The sequence below is a fragment of the Thalassophryne amazonica genome, chromosome 23 (assembly GCF_902500255.1).
Source record: "Thalassophryne amazonica chromosome 23, fThaAma1.1, whole genome shotgun sequence".
In the NCBI taxonomy this organism is placed as follows: domain Eukaryota; kingdom Metazoa; phylum Chordata; class Actinopteri; order Batrachoidiformes; family Batrachoididae; genus Thalassophryne; species Thalassophryne amazonica.
Window position 1 is genome coordinate 5,113,339 of NC_047125.1, and position 14,271 is coordinate 5,127,609.

At 39.7% G+C, this 14,271-nt stretch overlaps 1 protein-coding gene and 2 long non-coding RNA genes across 3 annotated transcripts in view; 2 read left to right on the forward strand and 1 right to left on the reverse strand.

Moving 5' to 3' along the window:
* The window catches only part of LOC117504818, a 3,434,143-nt gene that overhangs the window by 2,637,958 nt on the left and 781,914 nt on the right, over nucleotides 1-14,271 (forward strand). The window lies entirely within an intron of this gene.
* The window catches only part of LOC117504886, a 370,101-nt gene that overhangs the window by 316,422 nt on the left and 39,408 nt on the right, over nucleotides 1-14,271 (reverse strand). The window contains exon 2 of the long non-coding RNA XR_004558945.1: nucleotides 11,833-11,838. This is a non-coding gene — a long non-coding RNA (uncharacterized LOC117504886). The remainder of the gene's footprint in view (nucleotides 1-11,832; nucleotides 11,839-14,271) is intronic.
* On the forward strand, nucleotides 701-6,242 carry LOC117504908. The gene is made up of 3 exons (XR_004558967.1): nucleotides 701-749; nucleotides 4,504-4,640; nucleotides 6,192-6,242. It is a non-coding gene; the product is annotated as an uncharacterized LOC117504908 (long non-coding RNA).

Consider the following 14,271-nt stretch of genomic DNA (forward strand, 5'->3'; position numbering starts at 1 on the left):
GCACATCCACCGGTCTCACAAGACGAAATCTTTCAGCAGAGCATCAGAGCAAAGCAGCAGGGCCTCCTTCCACAGCTTGGTCCAAAATCCGAACCGTCCGTCACAGCAATCAGCTGTAACTCGACACCACCCCAGAGCGTCAAGAGCACCACAAACTCAGCAGCGCACCGCCAACGACAGCCCACTCAGAGGTCTCTGTCTTCACGGGAACGTGGAAGTGAATACGTCCAAACACCTGCAGTCAGTCTCCAGAAAGAGAAAGAAGAGCACGCACACTCCCTACACTCCTCTGCCACTTACTCTGGGGTTCGTAAGGTTAGATCTTACTTGTGTGAAGCGCCTTGAGGCAACTTTGTTGTGATTTGGCGCTATATAAATGAAAATTAATTTAAATTAAGAATGTTACCTTTTAACTCCGCGCACGCTGCTGTCAACACGACGAGGTAAGTCCGTGATCGGTGAAGCTACAGCATTTAATTGGTGCAGGCGCTGAACCACTTCCTGAATTTGTGTCAAAATAAAAGCCTTGTAAGTTTCATACACAGTTCAGTCTTACACTTGGTTTCAGTCTTGTTTCCGTTTGATCCTACATCGATGGATGACAGTTAGCATGATTGACATAACCGATAGCCAATGACAATTGAGAGTGCACAGGAGATGGCCAATCAGATTGCCACCAGAGCGGGTTCTTCTGTCACCATGGAAGACCCGCCCCCGGCGAACGGACTTGCTCTTCTCCCGACGACAAGGTTAGAATCGTCTCTTTTAGCTTTTTACCTGTGCATTACTTTTGTTTGTCTAAGTACAACAGCTACGGACTGGAGTTCTTGAATTTATTGCTGTGTGAATCCTAGCAGTGGTTAGCTTCTCGATAGTCCTTAGCTTGTGCTAGCTGTCGCTCCTCGCTTGTTCTTTTCTTAAGGCTTAGCACTATAAAATAACTTGTGTGATGTTGTCAGACAGGGTGGCCCTCTGAGAGAGCCGTGTCCGTAAGGTAGAGCATTCTGAGTTCATTGGAGTTAGATATCACGGACACACCAGACCAGCTTAGGGTCTGGTCGGCTAGTGGGCCTGTTAGCATTAGTTTAGCTCCGCCCTGTCAGCCTGAGTTCTACCCCGATCTCCAGACTCGAACGACGTGCGTTCGTGAGAGGGGATTCAATTTATTATTAATTATTTTCAATTTATTAATTTATATAGCGCCAAATCACGACAAAGTCGCCCCAAGGCGCTTCACATAATTCACAACACAAATTAATCCTAAATTAAAAATTAAAAGCAAGAAAAGCACAGTTAAAAGATAAAACACAATAGAATAAAAAGAAATTACAAAGCAAACACAGATTAAAAAATTAATAAGACAGTCTAAAAAAGTGGGTCTTCAGTTCTGATTTAAAAATCTCCACCGTGTCAGACTGCCGAATAACAGCAGGTAGATCATTCCAAAGAGCTGGACCACGGTAGGAGAAGGCTCTATACCCCACAGACTTTTTGTTCATCCTTGGAACACACAGAAGCCCTGCGAACGCAAAGGCCTCGCAGGTACGTAGGGCTTAACCAAGTCCGCCAAGTAGGAAGGCGTCAGTCCATGAACAATTTTATAAACCAACAATAAAACTTTAAAATCCAATCTGGCAGAAACCGGTAGCCAATGAAGGGATGCCAGAATGGGAGTAATGTGGTCAAACCTTCTACTTGTGTCAATTCTGGCAGCAGCATTATGCACCAACTGAAGTCCTCGACTGCTAGACTGCGGCAGGCCAGAGAATAAAGCATTACAATAATCCAATCTAGAGGAGACAAATGCGTGAATCAGAGTCTCAGCATCAGCCATAGACAGGATGGGGTGAATCTTTGCTATATTTCTCAGATGAAAGAAAGCAGTCCTCGTAGTGTCCCTAATGTGGAGGTCAAAGGACAACGTAGGATCAAAGATTACCCCAAGGTTCCTCAATTTGTCAGTATGATGTATAACACATGAACCTAGGCTAAGCGCCAGCTGATCAAATTGGTGCCGATGTCTTGCTGGGCCAAGAACCATCATTTCAGTCTTATCAGAGTTCAAAAGTAGAAAGTTGCTAGACATCCAACTTCTCACTGCTGCAAGACAGTCCTGTAAAGATTTTATGTGGACAGGATTTCCAGCAGCTATCAAATCGAATATGATGATCAACTGTGTCAAACGCAGCACTGAGATCCAACCACACCAATGCTGTAGTATTATCCGAGTCCATTGCTCGCAGAAGATCATTAACTACTTTTATAAGTGCTGTTTCTGTGGAGTGATGTCTTCTAAAAGCAGACTGCAGTGGCTCAAAAAGGTCATTCTCAGTAAGATAGTCCACAAGCTGCTGTGAAACCACCTTTTCCAGAATTTTAGAGCAGAATGATAGATTTGATATCGGCCTATAATTTTTCAATTCACCAGGATCAAGATTAGATTCCTTGAGTAGTGGTTTAAGCACGGCAGATTTAAAACAATTTGGAACAGATCCAGAGTTTAAAGAAAGGTTAATTTCCAGCACAGTCGGCCCAAGAATGGGCCAAAGATCCTTAAACAATTTTGTTGGTATAGGATCAAATAAACAAGTTGTGCTTCTAGTAGACATCACGAGTTTCGTCAGTACACCTTGTGAGATACTGTTAAATTCCGTGAGTGTAGATAGCACCTCAGTAGTAGTCCCCAGCTCAGTAGCTGGATACAGTGATTCAACCAAAGTATGCTGAGATGTGCTCAACCTAATATCTTCTATTTTCTTTTCAAAATAGTCCAGAAAGTCCTGTGCTGAAAAAGGAGAATGACCAACAGGTGCTGTCCATGAATAAGAAATGCCACCGTATCAAACAAGAACTTTGAGTTATGCTTGTTTTTGTTGATCAATTCAGAATAATACGCCTGCTTCGTAGCCAATAAAGCATGCTTATAATCTAAAATAGCTTCACGCCACGCAAGGTGAAACACCTCTAGTTTGGAACTACGCCATTTCCGTTCCAACCCTCTAGCCTTCTTCCTAAGGTCACGCAAATAACTATTGAACCAGGGTGTCTGTGCTTTGGGAAGGCGTGGCTTTAATAGAGGAGGCGCAGTCTTATCAAGTGTGGTTTTTAGCACTAAATTCAGGCTATCTGCAAGACTGTCTACTGACTGAAATTTCATCAAGCTTGAAGTTAGGATTTCAGGTAGTCTTGCTTCGAGTTCAGTCAAAGTTGAAGGTTTAATTTGTCGCTGCAATGATAGGCAAGGTTGTTGCTCCACTAAACGCGGCAGCGTAATTGATTCGGGATTCAGTTTGATTTCTATAATGATGTAAAAACAAGCATACATTAAAATACATGGTAACACACAGACACAAAGCAACAAATGCACTTTTTTACATTGTGGCCCAATAAAAATCACAGCTGGGTTGCCGTAGACGTTACACCGAGCACCCTCTGGTGGCCATTTTTGGCCGATGAAAACATCGCCGAGCTCAATACAAATACAATTAATTTGGTCACTTTTCAAAGGGGTCAGACTCGTCAATAAAGTCAGTTTAATGTACAATGGTTCATTTCAGGTCAGCTTGGTGTATAAATCTCATCGTTCCAGGCAGTGAGAGGTATCGACTGGCTGTTAGAAGCAAATTAGAGACAAAACAAAATCAGCCGATTTCAATAGACAATGCAGCCAGAGCTTGTTTTTATCGGGCGGCCAGTAGCGGAGGTACTCAATTAGATGTACGAGGTCCCTCTACCTGAGTTGAGGTAAGCCGCTGTTCATCGTGGCTTCAGAGCTCTGAAGCAGAGGAGGGGAACCCGTTCTTTACACATATATATATATATAAAAAACACAAATTGTTAACCTCCGTGTTTTTCCCATGAACCTCGCTGACGCTCAGTCCGGAATATTCCATTTATTAATCCCATTAGCTCAATCAAAGTAGGTTGATGTCCATTGGATTCTGACATGTGACATATGTTACTCCATAACATAACTAAGCATGACAGATGGTGAAAAGTATTCCTTTTTAAAACCTGATTAACTCAACCAAGAATTTGCATGTTTTTACCAAAATTGCAACATTTTTGGTACAAAAATTCAGCCAAAATGGAACACAATTTGATTGAATATTCCCAGCTGAATATTGTAAAATGCTGAAGTATGTGTGAACTGCTTTGGTGCCTTGGAATGGTTGGTATCAGCTCCTGTCATATCCGGTTGTTTGGAAACTGTGTGATTAATCCTCTGGAGTCGAATGACGTGCCCTCGTGTCAAAAGTTACATGACCTAAGTAAGTGGACGTAACACCCAATCCGCTGCACTCTGAGTGTTTGTTTAAATGCATGTTGAATGCGTGGAATTCAACCTGCACACCACTTTTTTAATTTTGTTAATAGGCCAAGTATAACTTGAATTATGATTAATAATTTACACAAGTTTGTGGGGAGGATAATATTCTTATATTCGCTCTGCGTTTTGAGACACCCGCAGCAAAAACAACTAATTTCCTAATTCTACTGCAGGAGAGAGAGGGCTGGAATGAAATACAACTCCCTCAACTGCAGCAGGAGAGAGTGGTGTTACCATTGCGGATAAACTCAGGAGCTAACCAGTCACCAACTCCACGTAGGTTTGATGACAACACACAGACCCAGTGTAGGTAAGTAGGTAGGTGTGTGTGTGCGCGCGACTTCTCTTTTGTCTCTCTCTGTCAGACGAGGGGTCTGGTTAGGTTTAAAACAGCAAACAAGTAAAAACATACACAAATTTTTCTTTATCACTGGTGTAAATTATTTTACCAAATAAACAATGATTCCCCAACCCACGTAATTTGTTTGCTGAGGGAATCAGGTTTAAAAGTTGTGTGATATTTGCCATGCTTGGAGTGTGTTTTAGCGTGTGTGGTGTAGTTTTGTTTGTTTGTTTTAATTTATTTATTTAGTGCATCCAAATAATCAGGCATCTGGAACAGTGCGTCAAGTCTTTCTCTCTTTTTTTTTTTTTTTTTTGAATTGCATAAAGACCATCGGATCGTGGAGCACGTCATCAGAGTCTGAACCAAAGCGTGATCAATCTGATGAAGTGGACTTTATTGTTCTGGTCTGGATGAACCAGAGCAGGTGGATTCACCGATCTGTGTGCACAGATCAGCCCAGTGGATTGGACCACATGCTTCTCTTTCCATCTTCTCCAGGACTCATGCTTTTCTCCTCCAGCGCAGAGTCCTGGAGCACAGCAGGGTGGAGACAAACACTGCCCCAGCAGTCAGCAGGCTCCAGGGGCAGAGAACACAGGAGTTAAGGTAGAGACCCCCTTTGTTTGGGTGTAATTTTCCCAAAATCTCAGAGAAAGTGCTGTGTTTCTGTCCCCAGAAGTAGAGGAATTATGTCATATGCACAGGGCTGTGAAAACTCTGCAGAGATGAGGAATTCCGTGGATTTCATCATTTGGGGGGGGGGGGGGGGGGGGGTTCGTGTTGTAATCTGTAATTGTGATCATTTAATTGTGAGTTTTTTTGAAATGCCTATCGCAAAGCGTTTCCTTTTTTTGAACGACATTGTGCAAGTTTTATAAGTCCGCAGACACTGATCTGTGTGTTACAGATACAAATCTGTGTCCTTGGATCCGCGAAACTTCGTGGAGGATAAATGCCACTCAAAGCGTAGCTGTTACGACAGTTGTTGTAAAGCGGGACTGGTTGGTTGCTGCGACAACGCTGTGTGGCTCCTGCAAGATGTTTAAGCTAAATGTAGCATGTGGACACCGCAAACTTTTAAAGGTCTCAAGTTTTAAAAGAAGAATTTTGCAGCATGTCTGTCCCACGGAGCGACATCAGACAGAGGGAAAATGGCAAGAAAGATGGTTTGAAAAAGTTTTCCAATAATTCTATTCCCCCTTTCCTACTTTTTTTACTAATAGCCCAATTTCATAGCCTTAAGAGTGTGCATATCATGAATGCTTGGTCTTGTTGGATTTGTGAGAATCTACTGAATCTACTGGTCCCTTGTTTTCCATGTAACAATAAGAAATATACACAAAAACTGGATTAATCTTTTTAGTCACATAGCACTACTATTATTCTCAACACTACTGTACATTTCTACTTTATCAGTTCCATCAGTGCAATAACTTCTCAGGTCAAACTCAACACTCTGATACTTTATTTTAATGTGTTTGTTCTAACATTTATTGTTAATTTGTTTCTTTGCAGACATGCAGCCGTTGTTGGTGATTAAAGAAGAAACTCTCCCTGAACACCAGGAATGGAATCTGAGTGTTGACCAGGAGGAAATTAAAGAAGAAGAGAAGCTGTGGATAAGTAAGCAGGGAAAGCAGCTTCAGCAGCTGGAGGAGGCAGATCTCACCACGTTCAGTTTCACTGCTGTCACTGTGAAGAGTGAAAATGATGATGAAAAACCAGAATCATCACAGCTTCGTCAAAGTCCGAGTGATGAGAGCACAGAGGCTGAGCCTGTAGCCAGCAGCTCATCAATACACAGAACACTGACAGCAGAAGCTGATGGAGAGGACGATGGAGGACCACAACCAGCCAGCAACTCGGGTCCAAACAGTCATTTGCAACCAGATACCAGTGGCAGGAGTTCAGACAGTTCTGGAACTGAGACTGATGACAGTTATGACTGGAAACAGACCAGAGAACTTCAGTCACGTTGTAACTGTCAAAAAAATACCAATATTGTTCATTCAAGCAACACTGATGAGAAACAGTTTAAAGGCTCTAAATATGGAAAAGCATCTGGTCACATGAACAACTCAGAGCAACAAAAGGAGAGGCAAGCAACAAGAAAACTATTTAGCTGTTCTAATCACAGTAAAACACAGAAACAGAAGAGCACGCTGAACAAACACATTAGAATTCAGACTCGACAAAAAGCATTTGTCTGTTCTGAGTGTGGTCAAAAATTTGGACGAAAGTGCACGCTGAACAGACACATGTTAATTCATACAGGACAAAAAGCATTTGCCTGTTCCGAGTGTGGTCATAGATTTGGACTTAAGGGCGCCCTGAACAGACACATGATAATTCATACAGGACAAAAAGCATTTGTCTGTTCTCAGTGTGGTAAAAGATTTGGACGAAAGAGCAACTTGAACGACCACATGATAATTCATACAGGACAAAAAGCATTTGTCTGTTCTGAGTGTGGTCAAAGATTTGGACGAAAGGGTACCCTGAATGACCACATGATAATTCATACAGGACAAAAAGCATTTGTCTGTTCTGAGTGTGGGCAAAGATTTGGACGAAAGGGCAGCCTGAACGAACACATGATAATTCATACAGGACGAAAAGTATTTGTCTGTTCTGAGTGTGGTAAAACATTTGGACAAAACAGCCGCCTGAACACACACATGGTAATTCATACAGGACAAAAAGCATTTGTCTGTTCTGAGTGTGGTCAAAGATTTGGACGAAAAGGCAGCCTGAATGAACACATGATAATTCATACAGGGCAAAAAGCATTTGTCTGTTCTGAGTGTGGTAAAAGATTTGGACAAAAGGGCAGGCTGAACACACACATGATAATTCATACAGGGCAAAAAGCATTTGTCTGTTCTGATTGTGGTCATAGATTTGGAAAAAAGAGCAGCCTAAACACACACATGATAATTCATACAGGGCAAAAAACATTTGTCTGTTCTGTGTGTAGTCAAAGATTTGGACTAAAGAGCAGCTTGAACAGACACATGATAATTCATACAGGACAAAAAGCATTTGTCTGTTCTGAGTGTGGTAAAAGATTTGGACATAAGGGCAACCTGAAAACACACATGATAATTCATACCAGACACACAAACGAAATACCGAAACCTTAAAAGTGATCTATGAACAGCATGGTCATAGAAAGCAATCGATACACAGGTTAAAGTTCTCCATTGCTATGACTGATTTCCTTCAAGTGGTCTCAGATCTGGTTCTAGCCGTTTTGGTGCCCGAGGCCTCAGATTTGCTGTGGCAAACCCCCGTGTGCAAACAAGGGAACAGCCAAAGGGACTTATTTCTTTTGATGAGATTATGATTTAGATCATAGATTGACAACAGCTGTATGACAGACCTTAAAGTTTTAATTGCTGATCAATCACATTAAATTACATTAGTAATGAAAAATAATTCAATGAAATAAATAAAACCAGAATTCTTTTGTAGATCTTGTGCAAATATTTTAAAAAGCCGGACAGCTCCCATATGAATAATAAGAAGGTGCTATATTCAAACTATACAAAACACTGCAATATAACAGAACACAAAAGTTGCAGTGATTTAACTCAGTCCCAATGACAGCAGCTGTTTTTGTTTGTTTGTTTTTCCTTCAGCAACTTAAATTGAAATGGTGCTACAGTCGGTGAATACTTTGTATTTGTAAACAATGGTCATTACAGATGGAGAATGTGCAAACAAGACAACAAAACTATAATGTACCACTCAAGCTTCTTCAAATCTAGTCTACCTTAACTGTCTACCTGTCTGTCTTATAACAGCATGGGGGTCTGTCATCATTTTCCCATACCCCAGGAACCAGGAATCTTGTGCACTGAAACCAAGTGCACTAACCACTTGGCCACCACCCCTACACATTTATAATAATAATATCTTATTTGTTTCAAAGTGTTAGAATCTGATGATGATTGTTAATATTATGTGCCAAAAATGGATTTCAAATTTCTGCAAAAGTGGACCTTTAAGCGGGTTTGGAGCGGGGAGCTTCCCGAATGACAAACTTAATGAAAAGAGTTTGAATTTACACTCTGTCTCATGGTGTTACAGTGCAGATCTGCTGTTCTCATTAAAGCTACTGTGTGTAGATTTGTGAACACTGCAGCAAATAAAAGCTCGCAAAAGTTTTTTTTTAATTTATCCTAATAGATTTTAATTGGTGTTGAATAAAGTAAAAGCTGTAGAAAATCTGTCCCCTTAAAATGTGTTTATCCTGAAGTATTTAAATAATGTGAATTAAGTCTTTCTATAATATGATGTTGCATTAGAAAAGAGCAGTAATGGTTAGTGAGTGAAATATAATCTTGTTCAGCAGGAGAACAATTTGCTGTTTTCTTTACTGTTTCCACCTTGTTTTATCTTAAATCCTTGGATGCGATCGCAAAAGGGTTTTTTATAAAAAGGTAGATGGTGAACAGCTTATGATTTGTTTGTTTTGTTTTTGTTTTGTTTTTTTGCTCTGTTCACAATTTATATTGACATTTTAATCGTGGTGAATATAGTGAAATTAATCACAACATATTTTCTTCTTCAGGTTCTGATTTTAATTCTGATGGTTTTGTTTGATTCATTTAAAGACTGTTCACAAATTCACCATTTTTAGAATTTTGTTGTAAAGAGACTAGTTGTTTGGAAAATAATAAAATTCACCCAAAATGCTTCTTTTCCTCCAGTTTCTGATAAATTTTAGTTCTGGTGATTTTGTTTGATTTGTCAAAGCTCTGTTCTTCAATGCAGAGTTTTGACATTTGAATTTGGGGAAAAATGTCAACTCTTGGTCATGAAAATATGAAATTCACCAAAAAATTGAGCATGTTCCTGAATTTCATATTCTCTGGTAGAAAAAAAAATGGCTTTCAGGAAAATTTGCAGATTATCATTAAAGTTTAGGAAAGGAACCACAACAGCAAAAATATATCCAGCAAATTTCTGTCCCCTGATACATTTGTCACACTGCTGTCAACATTTCAGCTGCTACTTCAGGCTTCATTCAAAAGTTTATTTACACAATAGTGTAAATACTAAAATGACTCTTACAAAATTTTCAGCTGTTGGTAAAGAATTTTATTTGGGGTGTGTCATCATTTTCCTCACTTGTATACTCCAGGGAAATAGTTGGGAGAATAAACCCAGGTGAGCTCTGGATATTAACTAGAACCGGTTCATGATGTCTGCTGCTGTACCTGTAAGGTCAGAGGTCAAACCGTCAGCAGTGACAGAAGTCGATGGTGGAGGTGGAACAAGGAGTGTCTTATAGGGGAACAACATTTTTCCTGAATCAGCAGCGTTTCTGATTCTGTCATGAAGACAATTTGGCAGCAGAAATGCTGGAAGATTAACATGACAGAAGAGATAGACATGATTACTAGAGCCCGACTGATATGGATTTTTTGAGGCCGATGCCGATAACGATATTTGGATGAAAAAAAATGCAGATAATCGATAAATTGGCTGATTTGCAGATAGCCGATAAATCAGCCGATATATATATTTTTTAAATGAATAAAATTTTCTTTTTTGGACCCTTAACAGAAAAGGTATGAGCTAAAAGCTGAAGCTTTGTCCTCATATTGATTTAACTTTATAACTACATGAACTGAGTTAATCAAACTGAGTTGAACTGAAACAGGAGAAATGCGGGTGAATGTAATCGCAAAGTTATTACAAACAGCATCCATATAAACGTATTTGTATGCTTTTGTCAGCTGATCAGTGCAGTGTGACGGCGAACTACAGGGGCCGGTGATGAACACATTTAAGCAGGGGTGTAAGCAGCTCTCAGTTGAATGGAGTCAGAGCCCCATCTACTGGACAAACGGTGCAAGGACATTTTACATTGCCGACACAAACATTATTTCAGTAACTTCTGTTCATGAGAAATTATCGGCATTCTATCGGCAAGATTTCGGCTGATAGTGAGTACTTTGAAAAGGGCTTATATCGGCCGGCTGATATATCGGTCAGGCTCTAATGATTATTGCGTCGTTGTTTGCCGAGCAACAAGAGGGGCACACATCAAATGTCTATGACATCAACCAATCCCACATGAAACTTGATAAGTTTCTGCAACGTAATAATCAAGCTCAGTCCAGACTCGTTCCAGCATATCCATCTTGGATTATGCTGCCATGTGGTGGATCAAGATCAAGAAGAATCTGCAAAAGAGAAAAATAAAACTTCATGAGTTTACTGTAGATACTAAAATTGTAAAGTTATTCAAGTAACTTTTGATATTATAAATATTTGAAACCAAGGAGTGTTTTTGTGTTCACCCTGTACTTTGGAATAAGGCTGTAACATCACAAGATGTGGAAAAAGTGAAGTACTGTGAATACTTTCCAGATGGACTGTATCCATCTAATCATTTTGCCTAATATTTGTATTTAATGTATATCACGTAGAGATATGTTTTCATTCAAACCTGCTACTTGTTTTTCCCCCCACAGAGCTGAAATGGACAAACGACTAAATTTGCTGATATTTTTCTTTCCAGCCAGTATCATGTATATTTTTATTACAGTAGTAAGGACTTGGACTCTGCTGCACACGTGACCCCAAGCAGAATTCGCTTCTCTTTTGTAAATTTAAACCGAAAGTGGTGAAATTGAATATCTGATTTCCACCTCAGATCAGCTTTAACGTCACCAAAGACATGTTTCTGTCCCGTTCAGTGGCCAAAATAAGTATTGGCATTACTGTAACATACAAGGACAGCTTGATGGGAAAAACAATAACCCAGTATTCATGAATTTACTGCAGTGTTTGATTTGTCTTATAACGGGGATATTATTACTCAGACACACATTTATGCAAGTTTGATTTCAAAGTTGCATAAATGGAGCTGACTGTAACGTCACTACATACAGTACATTACGTAAAAAAAAATTTTTGTACCTTCTGTAGACTGGATAAAGTTCTCAGGTAATCTTCATCTTACGTGTCATTTGTAAATGCTGCATTGGGAAGTTTTGGGCCTGACTCAGAAAAACTTGGGCATAGTTCTCAATGTTTTGCATTCTGACAAACCAGTGTTTCTCAACATTGCACCCAGTGAGTCAAAACTTCACACATTCTTGAGAAATGTTGGATTCTCAGAATGCATAATATGGGGAACCACACCCTACGTTTTCAGGCTCCAAACTTTTTAATCGCCCATCATACTTCTGAAGACAGTTTTCATAATTTTGTCTCTGTACACAATAAGATGAGATCGTATTGTAGGCTTTCGGTTTTAATTCAGGGGTTTACCAAAAACCTGAGTTAGTTAGGAATTACTACAACCCCTGGCAAAAATTATGGAATCACCGGCCTCGGAGGATGTTCATTCAGTTGTTGGCAGTCAGTAACGGTTACTTTTTTAGACCAAGCAGAGAGAAAAAAATATGGAATCACTCAATTCTGAGGAAAAAATTATGTAATCATGAAAAACAAAAGAACGCTCCAACACATCACTAGTATTTTGTTGCAACACCTCTGGCTTTTATAACAGCTTGCAGTCTCTGAGGCATGGACTTAATGAGTGACAAACAGTACTCTTCATCAATCTGGCTCCAACTTTCTCTGATTGCTGTTGCCAGATCAGCTTTGCAGGTTGGAGCCTTGTCATGGACCATTTTCTTCAACTTCCACCAAAGATTTTCAATTGGATTAAGATCCGGACTATTTGCAGGCCATGACATTGACCCTATGTGTCTTTTTGCAAGGAATGTTCTCACAGTTTTTGCTCTATGGCAAGAAGCATTATCATCTTGAAAAATGATTTCATTATTCCCAAACATCCTTTCAATTGATGGGATAAGAAAAGTGTCCAAAATATCAACGTAAACTTGTGCATTTATTGATGATGTAATGACAGCCATCATCACCTTGCCCAACGCAGATTCGAGATTCATCACTGAATATGACTTTCATCCAGTCATCCACAGTCCACAATTGCTTTTCCTTAACCCATTGTAACCTTGTTTTTTTCTGTTTAGGTGTTAATGATGGCTTTCGTTTAGCTTTTCTGTATGTAAATCCCATTTCCTTTAGGCGGTTTGTTACAGTTCGGTCACAGACATTGACTCCAGTTTCCTCCCATTCGTTCCTCATTTATTTTGTTGTGCATTTTTGATTTTTGAGACATATTGCTTTAAGTTTTCTGTCTTGACGCTTTGATGTCTTCTTTGGTCTACCAGTATGTTTGCCTTTAACAACCTTCCCATGTTGTTTGTATTTGGTCCAGAGTTTGGACACAGCTGACTGTGAACAACCAACATCTTTTGCAACATTGTGTGATGATTTACCCTCTTTTAAGAGTTTGATTATCCTCTCTTTTGTTTCAATTGACATCTCTCGTGTTGGAGCCATGATTCATGTCAGTCCATGATTCATGTCAGTCCACTTGGTGCAACAGCTCTCCAAGGTGTGATCACTCCTTTTTAGATGCAGACTAATGAGCAGATCTGATTTGATGCAGGTGTTAGTTTTGGGGATGAAAATTTACAGGGTGATTCCATAATTTTTCCCTCAGAATTGAGTGATTCCATATTTTTTTCTCTCTGCTTGGTCTAAAAAAGTAACCGTTACTGACTGCCACAATTATTTTTCCTGATTTCTTATAGTGTTTCTTAAAGCCAGAAAGTTGCCATTTGAAATGACTTTAGTTTTGTGTCATGTCTGTGATCTGCTTTTTTTCTACAAAATTAAACAACTGAATGAACATCCTCCGAGGCCGGTGATTCCATAATTATTGCCAGGGGTTGTAGCATTATTAAACAGTCCTTACAATTTCAGAAGTCAAAAGTCACTGGATTAGGTTTATTTTAAATGCAAATAATGTCTTACATCCAGTTTTCTTTCAAGATGTCAGGGGGTGGATGAACAAATATCTGTGTCTCAATTTCCATTGTTGAGAAATACAAACAGAACATGACAGTAAATCTGTCAGTGCTGAAGATTTCTCAAAACCTGAGTTACCATGCAAGAAGGAAACAAGTGAGGGAAGCCACCAAGACAATTTTGAATGATTTATAGGCTTACGTGGCTGTGACTGGAGAAATTGTATATTTGGACTTTCGTCATATTCTGAAAGGTCTTGAGTTAAAGATAAAAATCAACACTACAAGCACAGTATTTCATTTCAGCCCTACGGTGGTGGTGCAGGGATCTCTGGGGTTGAAAAACTTAGCCACTATGGCTTATTGGTAGCAGTTTCTGTTAACCACATATTAGTTTCACTCAATCAGCCGACACACACACACACACACACACACACACACACACACACACACACACACACACACACACACACACACACACACACACACACACACACACACACACACACACACCTACCCGTGTGCATGATTGTGTGTCTGTATTGATGTTGCTTTTTTCCCTTTCGATGCAGCTGCTGAACACGTGGACCGACACATTCAGGTAAATTCTTTATTTATTATGGAGTTATTTATTGTTTTGTTTGAAGTACATTCTAAAATGTTGACTTTGAACATAACTGAATGAAGTTAATGTTCATTAAGACCACCAGGGGGCGGTGTTGCATCATTTCTCT